At 42.6% G+C, this 14,454-nt stretch overlaps 1 protein-coding gene and 1 non-coding gene across 4 annotated transcripts in view; both read right to left on the bottom strand.

The window, feature by feature from the left end:
* LOC126259921 (peroxisomal acyl-coenzyme A oxidase 3-like) overlaps positions 1-14,454 on the bottom strand; it is a 249,955-nt gene that overhangs the window by 125,519 nt on the left and 109,982 nt on the right. The window lies entirely within an intron of this gene.
* Positions 4,731-4,807, bottom strand: Trnas-uga (transfer RNA serine (anticodon UGA)). Its single transcript has one exon. It is a non-coding gene; the product is annotated as a tRNA-Ser (tRNA).

The raw sequence follows: 14,454 nt of genomic DNA, 5'->3' as shown, positions 1-14,454 counted from the left end.
ATCCTTTCGTCTTTCCCTCTCCTTCCCTCTTTCCTGATGAGGCAACAGTTTGTTGCGAAAGCTTGAATTTTGTGTGTATGTTTGTGTTTGTTTGTGTGTCTATCGACCTGCCAGCGCTTTCGTTCGGTAAGTCACATCATCTTTGTTTTTAGATATATATTTTTCCCACGTGGAATGTTTCCCTCTATATATATATAAAAACAAAGATGATGTGACTTACCAAATGAAAGTGCTGGCAGGTCGACAGACACACAAACGAACACAAACATACACACAAAATTCAAGCTTTGTTTTTAGATATTTTTCCTACGTGGAATGTTTCCCTCTAGTTCATTCTTTTTTTCAGACGCATATCAGACTTGTGTGTAACATGCCATAGTAAGTTGTGAGCTACAAGTTATGTATTCTTTTCTGTCTGATGTGTTTATTTCAGGTCAACACTGTACATTTTACAGTCATGGCATAATCTTAGCTCTTACCCAATTCAACTGCTATGTTGTGATATTGTGTTTTGTGTATATTTTAACTCTTGTACCATGTTCCATTTGTTTGAATATTTTTTTCAAAGTAGCTGTTTTCTCTTAACAGACATACACATAGTAAGCTATGGTAGTGTCACAGACTATTTCATAGGAAATAACATGTTACACTCAAGGTTTATCTTAGTCAACAAAACATGTCAGAAGATGTATTAATGTGTAAGTTAGGTAAAAATACCAGACAGACCACTACATGAGAAATTCTGTGCAGAGATGGAACCGATGGAAGCCGTATATTTGGGGAGTGGTATGTGTGCTAAAACCTGGTCACCTGCTGTAATGTGGCGTCACCTACTCAATGCTGGTGCCACACCAGAGGTGAATATGGCCCACAGAATGGCACCGTGTGCAATCTACAACTGGCTCCTTCTCTATGTGGAGATATGAAGCGGTGTTGATTTGCACCTTGCATAACAATTTGTTACATAGGGAACATTGCCTGTTTATGCAATTATAATACTAATCTGGTGTTCTGAAAGATGTTGATGTGAAATGTTGTTTATGATGTTGAAGAATATGTGACATAAACTGATGTCTCGGTATTTGTTGATTTGGTGACATCAGTAGGAGAACAGCCTCTCCCATGGCTCCATGCATAACTACCAGGTGAAGAAAAATGATTAGCATGGCAGACAGGAAATGAGTAATGGATTCGGTCCACTTCTGCAAAGGAAGACCAACTTATTTATAGAAATCATGAGTATTCTGAACACTTGATGAGACACTGTACACACTTGCACATACTACACACATAAGTACAAGCACCAATTAAATCACAGGGTCACCACACTACATGTGCTTAACAAGATCATCGGTTTGTGTAGAGTAGTGATAACCCCCATGAACCATGGGCCTTGCCGTTGGTGGGGAGGCTTGCGTGCCTCAGCGATACAGATAGCCGTACCAAAGGTGCAACCACAACGGAGGGGTATCTGTTGAGAGGCCAGACCAACGTGTGGTTCCTGAAAAGGGGCAGCAGCCTTTTCAGTAGTTGCAAGGGCAACAGTCTGGATGATTGACTGATCTGGCCTTGTAACACTAACCAAAACGGCCTTGCTGTGCTGGTACTGCAAATGGCTGAAAGCAAGGGGAAACTACGGCCGTATTTTTTCCCGAGGGCATGCAGCTTTATTCTGGAGGTAAAATAGTCCCCCATTCGGATCTCTGGGCAGGGACTACTCAAGAGGATGTTGTTATCAGGAGAAAGAAAACTGGCGTTCTACGGATCGGAGCGTGGAATGTCAGATCCCTTAATTGGGCAGGTAGGTTAGAAACTTTAAAAAGGGAAATGGATAGGTTAAAGTTAGATATAGTGGGAATTATTGAATTTCGGTGGCAGGAGGAACAAGACTTCTGGTCAGGTGACTACAGGGTTATAAACACAAAATCAAATAGGGGTAATGCAGGAGTATCTTCAATAATGAATAGGAAAATAGGAATGCGGGTAAGGTACTACAAACAGCATAGTGAACGCATTATTGTGGCAAAGATAGATACGAAGCCCACGCCTACTACAGTAGTACAAGTTTCTATGCCAACTAGCTCTGCAGATGACGAAGAAATTGAAGAAATGTATGATGAAATAAAAGAAATTATTCAGATAGTGAAGGGTGACAAAAATTTAATAGTCATGGGTGACTGGAATTCGGTAGTAGGAAAAGGGAGAGAAGGAAATGTAGTAGATGAATATGGATTGGGGCTGAGAAATGAAAGAGGAAGCCGCCTTGTAGAATTTTGCTCAGAGCATAAGTTAATCATAGCTAACACTTGGTTCAAGAATCATAAAAGAAGGTTGTATACATGGAAGAATCCTGGAGATACTAAAAGGTATCAGATAGATTATATAATGGTAAGACAGAGATTTAGGAACCAGGTTTTAAATTGTAAGACATTTCCAGGAGCAGATGTGGACTCTGACCACAATCTATTGGTTATGATCTGTAGATTAAAACTAAAGAAACTGCAAAAAGGTGGGAATTTAAGGAGATGGGACCTGGATAAACTGAAAGAACCAGATGTTGTAGAGAGTTTCAGGGAGAGCATAAGGGAACAATTGACAGGAATGGGGGAAAGAAATACAGTAGAAGAAGAATGGGTAGCTCTGAGGGATGAAGTAGTGAAGGCAGCAGAGGATCAAGTAGGTAAAAAGACGAGGGCTAGTAGAAATCCTTGGGTAACAGAAGAAATATTGAGTTTAATTGATGAAAGGAGAAAATATAAAAATGCAGTAAATGAAGCAGGCAAAAAGGAATACAAACGTCTCAAAAATGATATCGACAGGAAGTGCAAAATGGCTAAGCAGGGATGGCTAGAGGTCAAATGTAAGGACGTAGAAGCGAGTATCACTAGGGGTAAGATAGATACTGCCTCCAGGAAAATTAAAGAGACCTTTGGAGATAAGAGAACCACTTGACTGAACATCAAGAGCTCAGATGGAAACCCAGTTCTAAGCAAAGAATGGAAAGCAGAAAGGTGGAAGGAGTATATAGAGGGTCTATACAAGGGCGATGTACTTGGGGACAATATTATGGAAATGGAAGAGGATGTAGATGAAGATGAAATGGGAGATACGATACTGCATGAAGAGTTTGACAGAGCACTGAAAGACCTGAGTCGAAACAAGGCCCCCGGAGTAGACAACATTCCATTAGAACTACTGACGGCCTTGGGAAAGCCAGTCCTGACAAAATTCTACCATCTGGTGAGCAAGATGTATGAGACAGGCAAAATACCCTCAGACTAGAAGAATATAATAATTACAATCCCAAAGAAAGCAGGTGTTGACAGATGTGAAAATTACCGAACTATCAGTTTAATAAGTCACAGCTGCAAAATACTAACGCGAATTCTTTACAGACGAATGGAAAAACTAGTAGAAGCCAACCTCGGGGAAGATCAGTTTGGATTCCGTAGAAGTGTTGGAACACGTGAGGCAATACTGACCCTACGACTTATCTTAGAAGCTAGATTAAGGAAGGGCAAACCTATGTTTCGAGCATTTGTAGACTTAGAGAAAGCTTTTGACAATTTTGACTGGAATACTCTCTTTCAAATTCTGAAGGTGGCAGGGGTAAAATACAGGGAGCGAAAGGCTATTTACAATTTGTACAGAAACCAGATGGCAGTTATAAGAGTCGAGGGACATGAAAGGGAAGCAGTGGTTGGGAAGGGAGTGAGACAGGGTTGTAGTCTCTCCCCGATGTTATTCAATCTGTATATTGAGCAAGCAGCGAAGGTAACAAAAGAAAAATTCAGAGTAGGTATTAAAATCCATGGAGAAGAAATAAAAAATTTGAGGTTCGCCAATGACATTGTAATTCTGTCAGAGACAGCAAAGGACTTGGAAGAGCAGTTGAACGGAATGGATAGTGTCTTGAAAGGAGGATATAAGATGAACATCAACAAAAGCAAAATGAGGATAATGGAAAGTAGTCGAATTAAATCAGGTGATGCTGAGGGAATTAGATTAGGAAATGAGACACTTAAAGTAGTAAATGAGTTTAGCTATTTGGGGAGCAAAATAACTGATGATGGTCGAAGTAGGGAGTATATAAAATGTAGACTGGCAATGGCAAGGAAAGCGTTTCTGAAGAAGAGAAATTTGTTAACATCAAGTATAGATTTAAGTGTCAGGAAATCATTTTTGAAAGTATTTGTATGGAGTGTAGCCATGTATGGAAGTGAAACATGGATGATAAATAGTTTGGACAAGAAGAGAATAGAAGCTTTTGAAATGTGGTGCTACAGAAGAATGCTGAAGATTAGATGGGTAGATCACATAACTAATGAGGAAGTATTGAATAGGATTGGGGAGAAGAGAAGTTTGTGGTACAACTTGGCTAGAAGAAGGGATCGGTTGGTAGGACATGTTCTGAGGCATCAAAGGATCACCAATTTAGTATTGGAGGGCAGCGTGGAGGGTAAAAATCATAGAGGGAGACCAAGAGATGAATACTTTAAGCAGATTCAGAAGGATGCAGGTTTCGGTAGGTACTGGGAGATGAAGAAGCTTGCACAGGAGAGAGTAGCATGGAGAGCTGCATCAAACCAGTCTCAGGACTGAAGACCACAACAACAACAACAACAGTGATAATCATAATTTGTTGTTGGTAGCCTTGACAGAAATAACCACCAGCAGCGGTTTCTGCCTACTGAATCCTTTCAGACCTAAACTTCCTGGCAGATTAAAACTGTGAGTCAGGCCGAGACTCGAACTCGGGACCTTTGCCTTTCATGGGCAAGTGCTCTACCAACTGAGCTACCCAAGCAAGACTCACCACCCATCCTCACAATTTTAACAATTTTACTTCAATCAGTACCTCATCTCCTAACTTCCACCCTTCACAGACGTTCTCCTGTGAAACTTGCAGGACTAGCACTACTAGAAGAAAGTATACTGCGCAGACATGGCTTAGCCACAGTCTGGGAGATGTTTCCAGAACGAAATTTTCGCTCTGCAGCAAAGTGTGCACTGATTTGAAACTTCCTGGCAGATTAAAACTGTGTGCTGGACCGAGACTCGAATTTGGGACCTTTGGCTTTCGCCGGCAAGTGCTCTACTAACTGAGCTACCCAAGCATGACTCAAGACCTGTCCTCACAATTTTACTTCCACCAGTAGCTCGTCTCCTGCCTTCCAAGAAAAATTGAGAGGATGGGTCGTGAGTCATGCTGGCGTAGCTCAGTTGGTAGAGCACTTGCCCGCAAAAGGTAAAGGGCTCAAGTTTGTGTCTAAGTCTGGCACACAGTTTTAATCTGCCAGGAAGTTTCAAATCAGTGCACACTCTGCTGCAGAGTGAAAATTTCATTCTGGAAACATCTCCCAGTCTGTAGCTAAGCCATGTCTCCACAATATCCGTTCTTCCAATACTGCTAGTCCTGCAAGTTTTGCAGGAAAACTCTTGTGAAGTTTGGAAGGTAGAAGATAGGTACTGGCAGAAGTAAAATTGCAAGGACAGGTCTTGAGTTGTGCTTGGATAACTCTGTTGGTAGAGCACTTGGCTGCGAAAGGCAGAGGTCCCGAGTTCAAGTCTCGGTCCAGCACACAGTTTTCATCTTCCAGGAAGTTTCAAATTAGACTGTAGAGTGAAAATGACATACCTTTCAGACCTTGTGGTCACAATTATGTAATAATAAAGTATGTTCACTAATAATTCTCTTACAAGAAATGTCATGTGCATCAAAACCCAGCATGCACATTTGTGTACATTTGTTTTAGGTATGTTCAAGCAGCTGCTGGACTCTTGTAAGCAGTCTGTGAACTACTTAGTGAATTACACTCTGTGTTTTGTATCTCCCTGGGAAGCCATTACCACTTGATTTAATTACTATAATAGGCACATTTTAGATTTTCTTTGTGAACATTTTATGTGGTTTCCTTTTTGTACAAACACTTAAATATGAATAATGAAATTTTCAGCAATGTCATTCATTTCATATTTGTATTATTTAACAAGTGAGTATAGCATAAAATGGTCCCCAAGGCAGCAAAATAGGAATCACAACCTAAAATGTGAATCAGCTGTTTCTGGATGGCTATGGTAGTAATGTGGTGTTTTCTTTTTTTTTTTTTTTTTAAACTTAATTTCAGGATCAGCAGCAAGAAGAAGAATACAAGGCCTATGCATTTGATATTATTTTTTATATTAGTGCTGTTTGAGTTACAAATATTGGTAAGAAATATCTTACTGTGGAGAAAGTCTGGGAATTGATTATAAACATTATTGAAAATGGTGTCGTTTCTGAGCCGTGCTGTGGCTCGCATTGGTGCTGTTTGTAGCTTTCCACCCTCTGTTACAGGCCAGACGGTATCGTTTAGTTGGCATGGTTGCAGTTGGTTGTCTTCTTCTTGTGTTGACTGGTGCCACTCAGTTTCGCAAGCATTGCCTGCCTACTAGTGGCAGCAGTAGCAGTTATCAATATGTAGTACTGTTACCCTATCTTTGGAGCAATGTTGTTGTTTTTCCGGGTCGTGCGAGGGTGCCAGTTCAGTTGGGGACTCGGGAGGAGCCAGGTCCGTGCAGTGCGAGAACACGCTGGGACCGCTGGCGATGTGCGTGGACTGCTGGATGGAAGGACTGTGGTCATAAGGGTGGATGACCTTGTCATAAACTGGATCCTGCAGGCTTTAAGATGAATGCATTTCAATTCAAGCAGAGAAACCTCCACCACTGTGATATCTCTTCTCCAGTGACTTCGGTTTGTGTTGCTGCTCGTAGTGTTGCCGAGGCGAAGAGCAGCGAGTGGATTGCTTGGGGAAAGCAGATCTGACTAGCTTTCCTCAACTGCTTATTACTATTTACTTCATTCAGCTTGTTACAGTTTCAACCAGCGGTATATTGCATGACTGGTCTCCGCTAACACCCCTGTTACCTGCACTCGGGGTTAGTGTATGTTACAGCAGTGAACGTTTCCTCGTCTTGCCGCTGCTGTCCTGTAAGGTGTGTAGTTTTGACAGCTTTCTTGATTGTAGACTGTTTGTGATTCTTCTACTCTGGTGGTAGTGATTCCATTCTTGTTCTGGGTGCTCTAAGCACAGTATTCTGGGTGCGTAGTGCAGTCTGCCGGTTCCGGCTTTGGCGTCTTGTTCCATTCTTGCATTTGGTTTATTAGACATCAAGTATCTTCAGCAAGATTATCATTAGTCATTCATTAGACTGCCACTAGTCTGAGTTACCATCCTGTGAAGTGAATGCAACTCTTGGCTGCCTATCTCATTGCTCGCGAAAGTTGCTTTTTGCTGGACCTACTCAGAGGTTGATCCCTGGAGCACCGTCTGTGACTGGCCCTTTTGTTTTATTATTATATGTTTCTAAATCTTTTATTTAATTGCCATTCTTGGCGTTACAACAGTTTTAAATGGTTGTGCTACCAAGTTTACCAACATTTTGTCTCACCTGTTTAGTGATCAGTTGCTTGTCCTTTTAAATTAACCTTTTCTGTTGTATTTGCTGTTTAACTGTATGATTTTAATGTTCTATATAATTGCCATTATTGGTGTCACAGCAGGTTTAGATGGTTGTGCTACCAAGTTAAATAACATTTTGACTCACTCGTTTGGTGATTAGTTGCCTGTCTTTTAAATTAAACTTGGTATTGCATTGCTGTTTTACAGCTTTGTTAAATTTTTTATAATTGCCATTCTTGGCATTAAAGGCCTCCAGCCAATACTGTGGTTACTTGCCTTAAAATTCTAATTGGGATCAGATTGGCTTGTTTTTAAAACATTAATTGCTGTATAGTTATATGGATATGGTGTCTTTTCTTTCGGACATATCTGAAAGAACAGACACCATTGATGACCTGCAGCCATCTAGAACAAAATTAGAATGATATATTAATACCTTCAGCTGCTGACGAGCGTTGATATATGTCAATGAGTACAGGTGAAAATGTGTGCCCCAACCATGACTTGAACCCAGGATCTCCTGCTTACATGCTAGACACTCTATCTGAGCCACCGAGGGCACAGAGGATAACGAGTGTGTTTGGTAGGGACGCTACGAATGTAGTGTGTGGATATATAAGGTGAGAATGTGGGTCTCTGCAGTCGCACTGTCCTCTGTAACATCGGTGGCTCAGATAGATATAGCGTCTGCCTTGTAAGCAGGAGATCCCGTGTTCGAGTCCCAGTTGGGGCACACATTTTCACCTGTCCCCGTTGATATATATCGATGCCCGTCAGCAGCTGAATGTATTAATATATAATTCTAATTTCATTATTTGCTGTGTCTGTATTTTATGATAATTTATTAAATTGTAATGCACTGAGAGCGCTATTAATTATACAGTTGTTTATTCCTTCATTAATAATGTGTGATATTTTTATTTATTGCTGAGTCTGGAATTACTGTTTTAAAATAAATGTGTGTAATTGCAAAAGGAAACCAATAGTAACTGATTACGGCCCCGTCCACATTTGTAACCAAATCCTGCCTTCCTTGGCTACCAGGTTTCAACTGGTAGCAGTGTGTGGTTATGATTGTAATATTGCCATTTCAGTTACTGTTGGTTTGATTTGTTAAAGTTTGTTGGTGTTGTACAATTTCTGCCTTTGGTATTGGTTCTGTTTTAGGTGATCAATGCTGTAATAGCGGTCAAGCAGTGCCCCAGGATTGGCCTATTGAGGAGGGACCACCTCGGGTACGAGTTGGCAATAAGACGCCAGCCTATTGAGGGTAGTGTTCCGGACGTAGCAGCCCACTTGTATGCTACTGTTCTTCAGCCAGTTGCTGTCATGCTGGCTGTTGTGGGTGAGACAATGGCAGCCATTGAGTTTTTGTTTAAAGCTGTTAGGGGTCTTGAGGACAACATCAGCTTTTTAGAGGGCACTCAGCCTAGTGGTAGTCAGTTAGACAGGATTCGGGCACAGTTGATACATTTAACCAACTGGATATCTGATGTAAGGGCATTAAAGTTAGAGGATCGTGATAAGGAATCAACTGCTGAATTGAGATCATTGGTTAATAAATTGCAGTTTAAGGTCACATGTTTAGAACTTGATGGGAAGAGGACGGGGGAGCAGGATTTGTTATCTTCCGGGTGGTGCGCTAGCGAGCCCAGCAATAACGCCCTTATGTCCTCCGAGGGGTTAGCTGAGGCATTTGCTAAATTGCCTTATCCCCTGGTGCATCTGTTTCGAGACATCACAGAATTAGCTATAGACCAACTCGAGCAAATTGAAAGGTTGTTACAGTTGTTGGTTCACTTTGAGCAACAGGCTCATGCATTTGGTGTTTCACATCAGGTAATTTCATCTCAATTAATTCTTTTAACTAGAGGCAGATTGAGGACTCTGGTATCCTGGGCCATGGCAGAATGGTTTTCACTGCAGCAGTTGAGGGAGCTTTTGATCAGTGAAAGATTGACCACGGGAGTTCATAAACAGCTTGAGTGTTGTGGTATTTGGCAGGTGCAGCAAGATATGGAGGAGTTGCATCAATATGTGGGAAGAGTTAAGATGGCCTTTATGGTCTTGTTAGTCGATTTGCCTGAGCACAAGTTAGTTTCAATTGTCCTCAGGAGAATGCAAGTGGCAGATAAGTCACATTTTGTTTTTTGTGGTCGTCCCTTCACTTGGGAAGAACTTTGTGCCGCTGTTGTAGTGATACCTGCGTTGCCACTCTTGGACGATAGACACCATGAAGTTAAAATTCAGCCCATGGGTGTCACCGAGGGGAACTTTGGATTACTGACAGCTGAGTCTGCTAAAGGGGAATCATGGCGTTGTTTCAGATGCGGTAGAACAAGGCATTTAGTTCCTACTTGCATTCAGCCGCGGGCACCCAGAGACAATAAATGCCACCCGGCTGGGCAGCGACCCCGGGGTTGAGCCTTTAAACCCTAGTGTTTCGCTGCTCGATCATCACCCCCACTGCCTTATATTTGTTCTCGAGTAGGTGGTGAACCTATCTGTGCCCTTTTGGATTCTGGTAGCTCCTTTTCATTGTTGAGCTTGGAATGGTTTCTTGAATTTGGTCATCTTGCAAGACATAGGCTGGTCCCTTCTTCTGTGCAGAGATATCGGATTGCCAATGGGCAGGTGTTACCTCTGCATGGTTGGGTCCAAGGGTGTATCTCAGTTGTGGATTTCTCGTGGCCCTTGTCTTTGGCCTTTGGTTAAGAAGCTGCCGGTCTATTTGATTTTGGGATGTGATTTTATCAGTAAAACTGGTCTTGTCTTTGACTATTCGGGGTACAGCTTTTTCTTTAAGTTCACTTTTGGTCAGAACTTTGGGTTCTGTGAGTGTACTAAACGTAAGGTGCATTGAGATGCAGGAATGCTGGCTGTTGATGCTAAGGTTAGTGAGTTTGGTCTCACCCATCTTTCTTCCCAGCAGGCCTCTGAACTAGAGGGTTTGTTGGAGAGGTTCCCAGAGCTTCTCTGTATATACTGGTGGTTACCAATGTTCTTGACTACCATATTTGTCTTTCTGACCATATTTCCATCAGGCAGTCCCCATATCATCTCTCACCACCTAAGATGAAGATACTAAGGGGGAAAATCTCCAAAATGCTTGAGCAGGGAGTTATTAGGCCTTCTACATCCGCTTATGCCTCCCCTATATTCCTCATCCTTAAGGATCAGGGGCAGGATTTTCGGTCTGTTGTTTACTACTATTGCCTAAATAAGGTTGTCCTCAAATCAGTTCCTTTACATGATCTTCATAACTCTTTTACTTGGTTTGCCGGGTCTAATTGGTTCACTGTGCTCAACCTGAATCAAGCCTATTATCATATTCCCTTAGCCAAAGAATGTAAACACATTACAGCATTTTGTAGTGATAGGAATTTGTTTGAGTTTAATAGGGTCCCCTTTGGTTTGGTACTGGTGCAGCCGTCCTTATTCATTTGCTGGATAATATTCTTGGAGACTTGAAATTAGTCTGTGTTTACAATTACATGGATGATTTGGTCATTTATAGTCATTTATTTAAAGAGCATTTGGAACATATCCAGCAAGTTTCTGCTAGGTTGCAGGGGGCCGGTTTGACTGTTAAACCCAATAAGGTGACATTAGCCAGGCAGCAGGTATCCTTCTTAGATCACCTAGTATCAGGCGAGAGTATTCGCATTGATCAGGAGCGGGCTAAGGCCTTGAGAGCCCTTCTGCCACCCACCGATAAGTGAGGGATTGCCATGTTCATAGGGATGGCGAATTATTTTAGGCACTTTGTCCCTAATTTTGCTCAGTTGGCGGCTCCTTTAAATGAACTGTGCCAAAAAGGGGTGCGTTTTGAGTGGGGATCTGCTCGACAGGCCACATTTGAGCACATTAAGGTGGCTATAACCAATCCTCTGGTTCTCCAAGTGCCTGATTTTAATAAGAAATTTATTATCAAAACCAACGCATCTAATGTGGGAATTTTGGCAGTCCTCCTTCAGGAGTTTGAGGGTCAAAGGCAGCCATTAGCATACACATCTCATCTCGCCGAGCTTAAATATTCCGTTTACGAATGTGTGGCATTGGCCATCTTGTTCAGGCTGGATAAGTACTGGTTCTATCTTGAACATAGAATATTTCAGCTAGAGACTGACAATCAAGCCTTAAGCTGGGTGCTAGAGCCAGGCCATGTAAAACTGGCCATATCATGTGGTGGGCAGTACACATTTTGGCGCTTCAGTTCGAGGTTAAGAGATGACTGGGTGTTTGTGTTGTCCTCCTCATTTCATCATCATTCATGAAAGTGGCGAATTTGGACTGAGTAAAGGTTGGGAAATTGTACGGGCACTGATAACTGAGCAGCTCAGAGCCCCACAAACCAAACACCATCATCATCATCATCATCGAGGTTAAGCACATTAGAGGTACTGAGAATGTGCTCGCGGATGTCCTCAGCCATATGTTTACTGAACAACCATCTAGTGAAGGCACCCAAGAAGCTTCGGAAGGCAATCTTAGTTGTGTCATTTTAGGTGGCATTCCTCATTTGTTTAGTGACATTGCCGACCATCAGGAGGATCAGGACCCCACTTGGGGACCCATTAAAAAACAGTTTTCGGTGGGGAAGCATTTGGATGAATACATTATCAGGAAAAGCGTTTTGTGCAAAAGGGTGGGACCTACCAAGGAGATTAAGATCTGTCTACCAGGCACCCTAGTACACCCTGTTTTCCATTATTTTCACAACTCGTTGATTGGCGGGCATTTAGGAACCTATAAGACTTTGTAGAAGATTAAGGAACATCTGACTTGGCCATCTATTGACCGAGACATTGGCCGTCTATTGACCAAGACATTAGAGAAATGGTTTCTCGGTGTCAGTTGTGTAGTGTGGCCAAACCGAATAATGCTCTTCGACAGGGGTTCCTTAGTTCTGAGCGTGAATCTTGTCCCACGGACAAATTCTATATCGATTATGTGGGGCCCTTACCTCGCAGCAAAAGAGGCCATCAGTATGTATTAGTTCTTATTGACTCATTTTTGAGGTTAACTTGGCTTCTTCGGAGTCATAATGTGGCTGCTGCAACCACCATTGTGCATTTAACCAACGTATTTAGTGCTTTCAGACCTCGTAAGCAAATTGTTAGTGATAATGTGCCAGCTTTTCTTTTGGCTCCCTCCAAGGCCTTCTGTTTTCAAAGCTGTGTTAAGCATGTAACTACCACTCTGTATTAACTGCAGGGGTCCTTTACGGAAAGGGTCAATTGTCAGTCTGCACTGATTATCTTTCATCAGAAGTCTCCCAGTAAGTGGGATTCTAGTCTGCTTTGGCTTAGATTTGCCCTCAATACCAGCATCCATGAGGCTTTGAAGCCTACCCCGGTTTCCTTGATGTTTGCTTATCCTGTTAATTCCCCCCTTTCAAACTTATGGGGGATTGAAGATTTAATTCCTGTGGAGATCACCCCTCAGGTCGTCAAAGAAAACTGGAATCGTGAGAGGCGCAATATTCTCAGGGCCCACAACAGACAAGCTGGTCATTATAACCATAATCAACGAGCCTTCAGGGGTAAGCTGGGAGATCAGATGTATCTCCGTAATTTTCCCGGGAGGGAGGTGCATGTTGGCAACGTTAGTAAGTTAACTCCCCGTTTTCTTGGTCCACGTCTGATTATGCTGATTTTAGGCCCAGTTAATCTTCTGGTTAAGGACATCTGTACTGGTAAGCAATACTGGGTACACCTGAATCAAATTAAGTCTCCTAACACACCCCCCATGTTTGTCCTCGATAGGGGAGGTTGAGCCGTGCTGTGGCTCGCATTGGTGCTATTTGTAGCTTTTCGCCTTCTGTTGCAGGCCAGATGGTATCGTTTAGTTGACACGGTTGTGGTAGGTTGTCTTCTTCTTGTGTCGACTGGCGCCACTCAGTTTCGCAAGCGTTGCCTGTCTGCTAGTGGCAGCAGTGGTGGTTATCAATGTGTAGTGCAGTTGCCTTATCTTTAAGGCAACATTGTTGTTTTTCTGGGTCATGTGAGAGTGCCAGCTCGGTTGAGGACTCAGGAGGAGCCAGGTCCGTGCAGTGCGAGAACACGCTGGGACCGCTGGCGATGTGCGTGGACTGCTGGATGGAAGGACTGTGGTCATAAGGGTGGATGACCTTGTCATAAACTGGATCCTGCAGGCTTTAAGATGAGTGCATTTCAATTCAAGTAGATAAACCTCCAGGGACTGATGACCATAGATGTTAAGTCCCATAGTGCTCAGAGCCATAAACCTCCACCACTGTGATATCTCGCTATTCTCCAGTGACTTCAATTCGTGTTGCTGCTCGTAGTGTTGCCGAGGCGAAGAGCAGCGAGTGGATTGCTTGGGGAAAGCGGATCTGACTAGCTTTCCTCAACTGCTTATTACTATTTACTTCATTCAGCTTGTTACAGTTTCAACCAGCGGTATTTTGCATGACTGGTCTCCGCTAACACCCCTGTTACCTGCCCTGGGGGCTAGTGTGTGTTACGGCAGTGAACGTTTCCTCGCCTTGCCGCTGCTGTCCTGTAAGGTGTGTAGTTTTGACAGCTTTATGATTGTAGGCCATTTTTGATTCTTTTACTCTTGTTCTGGGCACTCTAAGCACAGTGTTCTGAGGGCATAGTGCAGTCCGCCAGTTCCGGCTTTGGTGTGTTGTTCCATTCTTGTATTTGGTGCATTGGACGTCAGATAGCTTCAGCAAGATTTTCATTAGTCATTCGTTAGACTGCCACTAGTCTGAGTTATTATCTTGTGAAGTGAATGCAACTCTCAGCTGCCTATCTCAGCAGTCGCGAAAGTGTTTTTTTTCCAGACTTACTCAGAGGTCAATCCCTGGAGCACCATCTGTGACTGGCCCTTGTGTTTTATTATTGTATGTTTCTAAATGTTTTTATATAATTACCATTCTTGGTGTTACAGCAGGTTTAAATGGTTGTGCTACCAAGTTTACCATCATTTTGTCTCACCTGATCGGTGATTAGTTGTCTGTCTTTTAAATTAACCTTGC

This window comes from Schistocerca nitens, chromosome 5 (genome assembly GCF_023898315.1).
Source record: "Schistocerca nitens isolate TAMUIC-IGC-003100 chromosome 5, iqSchNite1.1, whole genome shotgun sequence".
Classification (NCBI taxonomy): domain Eukaryota; kingdom Metazoa; phylum Arthropoda; class Insecta; order Orthoptera; family Acrididae; genus Schistocerca; species Schistocerca nitens.
Note: the sequence above shows the minus strand (reverse complement) of the source record. Positions and strands in the feature narration are given on the sequence as shown.